We start from the raw sequence: 12500 nt of genomic DNA on the forward strand, positions 1-12500 counted from the left end.
GTTCCAGAAATTCCGAGCCGGAAACTACAGCCTTGAAGACGAGCCTCGTCCTGAAAGATCTGTAGAGCTCGACGAGGATGTCCTGCAAACCCTGGTGAAACAAAATCCCATTGTAACTGCTGAGAACTATCAGAGAAGCTTGAATTTGGTCATTCAATCAGTCATTCAAGTCAGCGCTAGAAGAAAAACGACCATCTTTGGTTTCAAGACGAAAGGTATTCATCCATCAGAATAGTGATCGGCCACATACAGCGAGGATGACAGTCCAAAGGCTGGAGCAGTTTAAATGGGAAACAATGCCCCACCCACCATATTCACCGAACATTGTCCCATTTGATAAGCATTTATTCTGCAGTCTTCAAAATTATTTGGACGGAAAATATATAAATTTTGTAGACAAGGTCAGAGTAGTACTGGAGGAGTGTTTTTCGTCACAGACAAGTAAATTTTGGAAGAGGGGTCTTGCAAGTCTACCGGATAGATGGAAGAGCATTGTAAAAAATGAAGGTGAGTATATTTTCGATTAAAAATTTATCTTAATTTTGAAAAATAAAAGTATAAAAAACCGTTTATTTATGGGATGACCCAATTAAAGTAACTCAAAAATATATAAACCATAAAATAATTTTTTATTTTTCACAATGAAACAAAATTCTAAGTAAAATGGAAAAATAATGTTTATTTTTGTATATTTCCATTTTATATTTGAAAAGTCTTTTTCTTACTTTTTTTTATTGCAAAGTCTTTGATCAGATTCTCACTATGACGACTTATCTGTTACATACGATTTTTTTTCATGTTAAGTAAATTCCCAGGTAAACGTTTCTTATTAGAGAGGCAGAAGACACCCGAAGCAAAAATAAGGAGTATACTCGCACAGTTAGATATATAGGTATAAAGTATAATTTGTTACACAATCTCTATAATAAACATGATATTGAATGGAGTAATTTCCCGTTTGAACTTTTTTAATTACATGTGTGTGTGTTTGTGTGTGTGTGTGTTTGTGTGTGTGTGTGTTTGTGTGTGTGCATGTGTGTTAGAAATCTACGGATGCACAAACGCACAAAATGGAGAAAATGAAACAAATATGGACGATCTGTTCAGAAACACCCGCGAATGGGGAACAGTTCTCAAAAATAGCCCCCAGTTGTTCCCCCCCCCCCCCCCAAATTCCTATGTCCTCGGAATCTACATAGTCCGAGGTATATTTGTAGAGAATTTCATTAAAAAATATCCATTCTCTTGAAAGTTAAGAGAAATTGAAATGGACTCCGGTGAAATTTCCGAAATTCCCCACCCCAACCCCTCCTAAAACACTCCCCCACCAAAATTTTGTATATTCGGAATCTACATGATATATCACATATTCGTGGACAAGTTCATTAAAAAAATATTCATTTTTCTGAAAGTTATGATCATCCAAATCAGAAATCTGTAGTTATGCCGATTCAAAAAAAACATAAAATGAGTAATGCAAACAAAAAAAAAACAGTTCGTCAATATTCAGAGGAATATTTAAAGTTTGGATTTATACCCGCTATCCACGATAAACTGTCACCAAGTTATGGGCGAAAAGCTCGGATATTGTGAATTTTCTGAAGTCCTCTCCCCATACCTCGAAAAAGATTTTCTCACAAACTTCTTTATAATCGTAATCTATGCCGGTTGAAAGGTATTTGTATAAAATTTCATTACAAAAAAAAAAAAAAATTCCTAAAAGTTATGAGGGGAAAACTCGGATCTTGTGAATTTTCCGAAGTCCTGCCCTCCCCCGTTGCTTTCTGCGCATTTTGTTTCATATTCGTTTCCTACACATTTTTTTTTACATCCGCTGCACTATTTTAAAAAATTTCGTTTCCGAGTAATATTGTAAACATCAAACAAATTTTGAATGACAAAAATTAAATATCACAAGAGGGCATCAAGATTTTATAAAAGATTCGATGGAGCATGGCCAAAAATCGGTTGGGAACTACTGGATTAGAGCGTCGAGCTAAGAGCAGGTTGTTTATACAGGCACAAGCGAGGCTGTGCGATTAAGAAGCTAGCTCGCCAATTATGTAGTCCTTGTTCAGTTCGGTGCTCTGGGCAAGTGACTTCAATGGCCCTGGCCAACCAAAGTCCTCTGAGTGAGCTTGGTTGATGAAAACTGAAAGCAGCCGGTCGTGTTTATATACACTCAGACACACACGTGTGTGTGTGTGTGTGTGTGTATCAAGCCTAAAAAATAAGTACTAGGGTCGATTTGTTTGACTAAGCCCTTCAAGGCAGTGCTCCACCAAGGCCGCAGTCCAATGACTGAAACAAGTAAAAGTTTGAAGATTAAAGATTGAATCGTTTCCCTTCTATTCGATTCGTACTATATTTCATCGATCTCTGCGGGAAGAAGACGTTGAAGGATACGAAATCTGTAAACAAAAGACCGCAAATATAATAATAAAATGTAATTCTTGTTTTCAACGAATTATACGAAGCTGCAAAGATTTTGTTAATCTATAGTAGATAAGTACTAGACATATGCTAGGATCGATTTAATTGCCTATAATCTTCAATATCCTCCCTCTCTCCTTCCCAACAACCGCTGCCACATTAAAAATGTGTGACCTGGTTCAAAATGTTTAACATTTACAAACTGTCTGGCTTTAGACACGTCACAAATGACGTCTCAATCATTATTCTCGTAATAACAACTTTTAATCAATGAATCACCGATTTCTACTAAGTTTTTTTTTTTCTCCCCTCTGCTGCTGTATCAAACACTACAGAAACATACTCGTCGCTTATAACTGTGTACCACATGTCAAATTAACATTGATTTCACAGTGCGGAAACGCTAGTTGTTCAATCGATTCATTTCAGGCAGAGCTGTTTATCGCAATTTTATCTTTCCTATCAATGAATTGTTCATATGTGTGTGTGTATGTGTGTGTATATATATATATATATATACTCTTTTACTCTTTTAGGTGTTTCAGTCATTTGACTGCGGCCATGCTGGAGCACCGCCTTTTAATCGAGCAACTCGACCCCGGGGACTTATTCTTTTGTAAACCCAGTACTTATTCTATCGGTCTCTTTTGCCGAACCGCTAAGTAACGGGGACGTAAACACACCAGCATCGGTTGTCAAGCAATGCTAGGGGGACAAAACACAGACACACAAACGCACACACGCATATATATACATATACATATATACGACGGGCTTATTTCAGTTTCCGTCTACCAAATCCACTCACAAGGCATTGGTCGGCCCGGGGCTATAGCAGAAGACAATTGCCCAAGATGCCACGCAGTGGGACTGAACCCGGAACCATGTGGTTGGTTAGCAAGCTACTTACCACACAGCCACTCATATATATATATATATATATACTCATTTACTCTTTTGCTTGTTTCAGTCATTTGACTGCGGCCATGTTGGAGCAGCGCCTTTAGTCGAGCAAATCGACCCCAGGACTTATTCTTTGGAAGCCTAGTACTTATTCTATCGGTCTCTTTTTGCCGAACCGCTAGGATACGGGGACGTAAACACACCAGCATCAGTTGCCAAGCGATGTTAGGGAGACGAACACAGACACACACACACACACACACACATACATACACACACATATACATGTAAACGACGGGCTTCTTTCAGTTTCCGTCTACGCATATATGTATGTATACTGTGTGTATGTGAGTGTGTGTGTGTGTGTGTGTGTGTGTGTGTGTGTGTGCGAAGGTGTGTATATGTGCGCGCATGTATGCATAAATACATATACTCGTAAAGTATAGACACGCACACATACATATATGAACTGTATAAACATACAAAGCTACATATAAGGCGCAGGAGTTGTGTGGTAAGAAGCTTGCTTCCCAAGCACATGGTTCCGGGTTCAGCCCCACTGCGTGGTACCTTGGGAAAGTGCCTTCTACTATAGCCTCGGGCCGACCAAAGCCTTGTGAATGGATTTGGTAGACTGAAACTGAAAGAAGCCTGTCGGTATATATATATATATAATATATATATATATATATATAATATATATATATATATATATTAAATAGTGTTCCCAAATCCGAATCAAGGAGTTCTGAGCTGACGAAAGAAATGTCGATTTGACTAATCTAGAAACGTACGTTCTCAAATAACCTTTGCATTTGTGGTTTTTTTTAATATTTTCAACCCCAATACTTTCGTGAGTTGACTTGAGCAAACAATATGAGAGAGATTTTCTTTAAGTATTAGAAATAGTTAAAAAAAATTTTTTTAGCTGCTATTTCTAATGAGTTCAGTATGTGGCAAAGTAATTTATTTTACTAAGCCCTTTTATATAATGTAATAATTTGATTCGAATTCCTTAAATGGTCCCTTTACATACTGAATACTTGGTGAGATTAATAATAATTATTTTCCCTTCAATTGTTGAAATTATAATTCATTTCTCTCTATTTATATGCTCGGTTTTTACCGTTTTTTTAACCGATAAAACATAGTGTTTATCAATTTTAACCCACGCTGGTGGAAAGGGAGAGCAGAAATTCTTCGCTTGCATATTTTGAATTTGCTAGCACTGATAGTTCGAGCAGATCTTCAGAAGTGATAAGAAGCCAAAAGGGTATGCCCACTTTCAGTGTTCCCAAATCCGAATCAAGGAGTTCTGAGCTGACGAAAGAAATGTCGATTTGACTAATCTAGAAACGTACGTTCTCAAATAACCTTTGCATTTGTGGTTTTTTTAATGTTTTCACCCCCATACTTTCGTGAGTTGACTTGAGCAAACACTATATGAGAGAGATTTTCTTTAAGTATTAGAAATAGTTAAAAAAAATTTTTTTAGCTGCTATTTCTAATGAGTTCAGTATGTGGCAAAGTAATTTATTTTACTAAGCCCTTTTATATAATGTAATTATTTGAATTCGCCTTAAATGGTCCCTTTACATACTGAATACTTGGTGAGATTAATAATTAATTAATTTTACCCTCAATTGTTGAAATTATATATATATATATATATATATTATATATATATGTATATATATCTGTGTGTGTGTGTGTGTGTGTGTGTTGTGTGTGTGTGTATGTGTGTGTGCGTGTGTGTGTATGTGTGTGTTTGTGTGTCTGTTTGTCCCCCTCACTATCCCTTGACAACCAATGCTGGTGTGTGTAGGTCCCCGTAACTTTAGCGGTTCGGCAAAAGAGATCCTATAGAATAAGTACTAGGCTTACAAAAGGATAAGTCTTGGGGTCAATTTGTTCGACTAAAGGCGGTGCTCCAGCATGGCAGCAGTCAAATGACTGAAAGAAGTTAAAGAAAGAATATATTATAGATAGATAGATAGATAGATAGATAGATAGATAGATAGGCGCAGGAGTGGCTGTGTGGTAAGTAGCTTGTTTACCAACCACATGGTTCCGGGTTCAGTCCCACTGCATGGTACCTTGGGCAAGTGTCAGCCTCGGCCGACCAAAGCCTTGTGAGTGGATTTGGTAGACGAAAACTGAAAGAAGCTCGTCGTATATATGTATATATATGTGTATGTGTGTGTGTGTGTGCGTGTATGTTTGTGTGTCTGTGTTTGTTCCTCTAGCATTGCTTGACAACCGATGCTGGTGTGTTTATGTCCCCGTCACTTAGCGGTTCGGCAAAAGACACCGATGGAATAAGTACTGGGCTTACAAAGAATAAGTCCCGGGGTCGAGTTGCTCGATTAAAGGCGGTGCTCCAGCATGGCCGCAGTCAAATGACTGAAGCAAGTAAAGAGTAAAAGAGTAAAGCGTAAGACAGATAGATATACGCACATATGTGTAGGTGTATATACATGCATTCACACATCATACATATACATACATACATACATACATACATACATACATACATACATACATGCATACATACACAGACACGTACATACATACATGCATACATACACAGACACGTACATACATACATACATGCATACAGACAGACAGACAGGCACATATTCAATCAGGACAACATAGTTCTTTATAGTTTATTGTAGTTATTTTCTTCTTAATGGTTATACCATTGATTTCATTGATTCGTAACATTGTCGGTCGAACGTTTTATTCTTAGCCGCCAATTGTTAGATTTCTTTCTTTTCTTCTGTTTTCCTCGTTTTCTCCTCTTTCCTCTCTCTCTCACGCACACAAACGAACACGCACACACACGCGCATATGCATGCATACATACATACATACATACATACATACATACATACATACATACATACATACATACATACATACATACATACTTAAAGCTGTTAACGTAAAGTTGAAGATAGTGAAAAAGGGAACACCTATGCTGAACTATTGAGAAATCTGCAGTTACTCTATCCAGATTACAAGTTCAGGTTTATACCTGTAATTACTGGGTTCCTGGGATATGTAATACATTACCTAAATACCAGTCTTGAGAAATTAGGCTTCTCAAAACCGGAAAGGAGAAAGCTAATTCGAAGACTACAGATCCAATCCATCACTGGAACTGTAAAAATCTGTAAAACTTTCCAGAAGTTTGTCATTTAAATATATATGAGCATGTCTAGTTATGCAAATATATACATGAAAATACATACATAAAACATAAGTTTGCCATACATACATACATACATACATACATACATACATACACATATATAAATACATACATACATACATACACGCAAAAATACCGTTGTTGATGTTGACATTCTAATGAAGGGGACTTGGATCTAGGTTAGAAACCGGTTCTTTCTCTATTAGCGAGAAATGTTGAAATTAACGGAATAATGACATACATACATGATACTTACACACATACATACATATATACATACATGCATACATACATACATACATACATACATACATACATACATATATACATGCATGCATACATACATACATACTTACATACATACATACACAGTACATATCTTTGACCTCTTATCTTTTACCTCTTTCAGTCATTACACCGTGGCCATGCTGGGGCACCGTCTTGCCGAACCGCTAACGTATGAGGATGTAAATACACCAACACCGGTTGTCAGTGGTGGTGGACAGTCACAGACACAAATACACACAGACATACAAACACACACACATTCACACACGCATCCGCGCGTGCGCGCTCACACACAAACACGCACACACACATGTACATACGACGGGCTTCTTTCAGTTTTTAAAACTTAGTACTTATTCTATCGATTTCTTTTGCCGAGACGCTAAGTTACGGGTGATATAAACACACCAGCAGTGGAAGTAGGGGACAAACACAGAGACAAAGACACACATAAATATAGATACATATATGTATATAAGACGGGCTTCTTTCAGTTTCCGTGTACCAGATCCACTCGGCCTGAGGCTATAGTAGAAGACACTTGCTCAAGATGCCACGCAGTGGGACTGAATCCAGAAACGTGTGGATGGAAAGAAACTCCTTAAGTAGCTTGCTAACCAACCACATGGTTCCGGGTTCAGTCCACACCAGAGTCTACACACATATACACCACAAACACAGGCACACACACATGAACTCACCACATCACTTACTATGATAAGAAGGTGGTCCCGTATTATTTATTATACTCTTTACTCTTTTACTTGTTTCAGTCATTTGACTGCGGCCATGCTGGAGCACCGCCTTTAGTCGAGAAAATCGACCCCGGGACTTATTCTTTGTAAGCCCAGTACTTATTCAATTGGTTTCTTTTACCGAACCGCTAAGCGACGGGGACGTAAACACACTAGCATCGGTTGTCAAGCAATGCTAGGGAGACAAACACAGACACACAGACACACATACATATATATATATATTATATATATATATATATATACATATATACGACAGGCTTCTTTCAGTTTCCGTCTACCAAATCCACTCACAAGGCTTTGGTCAGCCCGGGGCTATAGCAGAAGACACTTGCCCAAGATGCCACGCAGTGGGACTGAACCCGGAACCATGTGGTTGGTAAACAAGCCACTTACCACACAGCCACTCCTGCGCCTATGGTGGTAAAGAATTTCGCTTCTCAGATTGCAGGTCCTATACGACTGTGGTGTACCTCGGGACCTTTGATTAACCAATGTTCTTTGCGAACACGGGTGATGGAAACTGTACATTGAAGTACATTGAATACGCACGAGTTTACGTTCGAGAGTGAGTGTGTGTGCACGTGTCAGTGTGTGTGTGTGTGTGTTTGCATGCGTATGTGTGTGGTTGCATGTGTGCGTGTATGCGTGTGTGGGAGAATGCGTATGTGTGCGTGTGGGTGTATCTGTGTGCGCGCGCGTGTGTGTGTGAATTCGCGTGGTGGTGTGTGTACGTGTGTGTGTTCGCGCGCGTGTGTGTGCGCGCGCGTATGTCTGGGTGCATGTGTGCGTGTGTGTTTATGCGTATATCTATATGTGCATATGTGTGTATGCGTGTGCATCTGTGTGTGTATATATGCGTGTGCGTGTGTGTGTTTAAACTCTTCAAGTTTAAACATAGCTGAATAAGATCTACGAGGCATTTTATGGGCATGTAATGTATAAAAGGTTTTATTGGAGATTAATGTACACGTTTAAGTCCCGCTTATAAAAAACCCTAGTAAAGACCCACAGTAGTTCAAAACACTTAATACTGGTATTTAATTAAGTATCTATTGTTTGCCACAGTAATGATGCAACCTGCCAATACAAACAGCAGGATGAACTATTTAGCGCTAAACTATTAAGCGCAATTCGTGCGTAATTAAGCCAGCAGCACCTAGTCGAACAAATACTTCCGCGCATGCGTAATGCAATAATGGCGATGTTCTTAACTGTTATATGGGAATGTAAATATGTTTGCAAATAATTGTTTTTGTTACATGTTATTCTGTGTTCTGAATACTTTTATTTTAATAAATGTTGCTTACTGCAAGTTATGGATGATTTTTTAATGACTTCATTGCTTTCAGGCTTAGCTTAATGTATTCTCACGCCCGACATCACAAAATGTGCCTGAATATACATTGCCGGACAGCAAATAGAAACTCGGACATTGCTTAGAAAATATTTTCATTTTTAACCTCGTATATAGTACGCACCAGGGATTTTGACCTTTAAATTGGGGGGATGCAGATTATACTCGAGGGTTTACGGTATATATGTACATGTGGATCGTAGGCGATTTTTTTCCTCCGTCTTCCTTTCCTCTTCGACTTTCTTCCGTCTCCTGTTCCTTATGAAGAGCTTTGCTCGAAATGTAAAACTACTTTCCTTTCCTTCCCTGAACGTCTGCTAATACTTTGCATGTACCACATCCTCGCGTTGTTTTTTTCTTGTGTTTTTTTTCTCGCTTTCTTGATTCATGTGTATATGGTATGTATGTATGTATGTATGTGTGTATACACACACCACACACACACACACACACACACACACACACACACACATATATATATATATATATATATATATATATATATATTATATAGATATATAATATATATACATATATATATATATATATTTCTTTATTACTCACAAGGGGCTAAACAAGGACATACATAGGTATTAGTCGATTACATCAACCCCAGTGCGTAACTGGTACTTAATTTATCGACCCCGAAAGGATGAAAGGCAAAGTCGACCTCGGCGGAATTTGAATTCACAACGTAACGCAGACGAAATACCGCTAAGCATTTCGCCCGGCGTGCTAATGTTTCTGCCAGCTCGCCGCCTTTGATCACGTGATCTAGTGATATATATATATATATATATCACTAGATCACGTGATCGACCAAACAACTGGATGTTATACATCGCTGGTCACAATGCCCTTTGCATCGTTTTACCTTTCGAATGCTGCCACGCTGCTAGCTAGGTGAGCAGGCCAACATTCGCCCTGATCGGAACGCCATTAGGTCTCAGGGTTGCCCATTTACAGCTGAGTGGACTAGACCAACCTGAGAGGAAGCTGCTTTGCTCAAAACAGAACATGCGGCTCTGTCCAGGAATACGAGCCCACGATCAAACGAATCGTGAGTACAACACTCTAACCATAAGGCCATGCAATTTCACTACACACACACGCGTGTATACATACTTACATACATACATACATACATACATACATACATACATACATGCATATCTATCTATCTATATATATAGATATAGATATATATATACACACACACACACAACACCACACACACACACACACATACAGAATATATATAGTATAATATATATATATATATATATTATATATATATATATATATATATATATATATGTATATATATATATATACATAGTGTAGACGGGTGTAGACGGACTGTTTAGTAAGAAGCTTGCTTTTCAACATGCTTCTGTTCCTCTGCGTGGCACCTTGCGCAAGTGTCTTCTACTGTAGCCTCGGACCAACCAAAGCCTTGTGTTGGATTTGGTAGGGGGAAACTGAAAGAAGCCCTGTCGTGTACATATATACATGACATTCCGTCGGTTACGACGACGAGGGTTTCTAGGTGAAATTAACGTGCAAGTGGCTGATCACTCCAGAGACACGTGTACCCTTAACGTAGTTCTCGGGGAGATTCAGCATGACAGAGTGTGACAGGGCTGGCCCTTTGAAATACAGGTACAACAGAAACAGGAAGAAAGAGTGAAATAAAGTTGTGGTGAAAGAGTACAGCAGGGTTCGCCATTAACCCCTGCCGGAACCTCGTGGAGCTTTAGGTGTTTCGCTCAATAAACACTCACAATACCCGGTCTGGGAATCGAAACCACGATCCTACGACCGCGAGTCCACTGCCCTAACCACTGGGCCATTGCGCCTCACACACACACACACACACACACACACACACACACTGATATGTGTGTGTGTGTGTGTGTTTACGTGTGTGTTTGTGTGTGTTTGCGTGTGTGTGCCTGTGTGTGTATGTGTATCTTTGTGCTTGTTCCCCATCACCGCTTGACAACCGATGTCGGTGTGTTTACGTCCTCATAACTTAATGTGGCACCTCGCGCAACTACATCTTCTACCGTAGCCTTGTGCCGACCAAAGCCTTGTGACTGGATTTGGTAGACGGAAACAGAAAGGAGTCCGTCGTGTATATCTATGTGTGTGTATGCTTGTCACTCACCACCGCTTGACAACTTGCGTCGGTGTGTTTACGTTCCTGTAACATAGCGGTTCAGAAAAAAAAAGACCGATGGAATAAGTACCACGCTCTAACAAAATATAAGTATTGGGTTCAATTCATTCGATTAAAACATTCTCCAAGGCGGTGCCCCAACATAGCCGCAGTCTCATGACTGAAGCAAGTAGAATATACAGAATATATCCACTTCGAAGATTAAGTGTGCAAAAATAGATGGGCCTTTTCGATACCGCCGTACTTTTAACTGGGATTCTGATACAATCTGGAACGCTTTGTAGATAAATAAACTAGTTTCAGTAACTGTAGTTGTTATCGTATGTAGTTGTTATCGTATGTAGTTGTCTAGTCTTAAGACAGGCTCGTTTCGGCAGACGTCTATAATTTATGACATCCTGACTATGATTTTATCTCGTTTGTTTGTGTGGGGAGATATCGTAGAATTTATTGCCTAATACGCGGAGACAGTAAATTTAGAAAGACATGACATTGTAGCTTTTGTTTAAATTCCAGGTCAGTTCAAATCCAACATATTTTATAATTGAAGGTGACCCGTGACTTAGTGGTTAGGTTGTCGGACTCAAGGTCGTAAGATTATGGTTTCGATTCCTGGACCGGGCAACGCGTTGTGTTCTTGAGCAAAACACTTCATTTCACGTTGCTCCAGTCTAGTCAGCTGGTAAAAGTGAGCAATCCTACGATGGACCGGCGTCCTTTCCAGGTGGGAAATATATATGCCGGTTTCCCAGCCCTTATGAATCAGCATGACTCAAGAAGGCAACTTTGCTTTCTTTTTTTTTTATTCCTTCCAACCGGCGGCGGTGGTTGTAGTGGTGGTGGTGGTGGTGGTGGTGGTACTTTTCAACCTAATATTTACATACTATTATTTATAGCTTTATCTCTGCTTCCAGATCCGTTACATCAAAAATAAATGCGCGTGTTTGTGCGAGTGAATAGTTATATAAATTCAGACAAACATACACGCATACATGCACACACACACACACACACACACACACACACACACACACACACACACACACACACACACGCGTACACACGAGAGACTGCTAAAACGTTCTTGGCTTTGGGTAAATGAAAATACGGAAGGATCAGTTAAATATAATTTTATTCAACGTATCCCTTTCTCAAATTCACACATTTATTGCAGTAGTCCTTCAGTTTTTTTTAAGTCCTCTAAAAGAATTAGGAAGGTTGGGCTTCCATCCAGGCCTATCACGAAACCCTTAAAGCCAGGAATATATATATATATATGATGGGATGGAAGCACTCCGTCGGTTACGACGACGAGGGTTCCGGTTGATCCGAATCAACGGAACAGCCTGCTCGTGAAATTAACGT

The sequence above is a fragment of the Octopus sinensis genome, linkage group LG18 (genome assembly GCF_006345805.1).
Source record: "Octopus sinensis linkage group LG18, ASM634580v1, whole genome shotgun sequence".
Classification (NCBI taxonomy): Eukaryota; Metazoa; Mollusca; class Cephalopoda; order Octopoda; family Octopodidae; genus Octopus; species Octopus sinensis.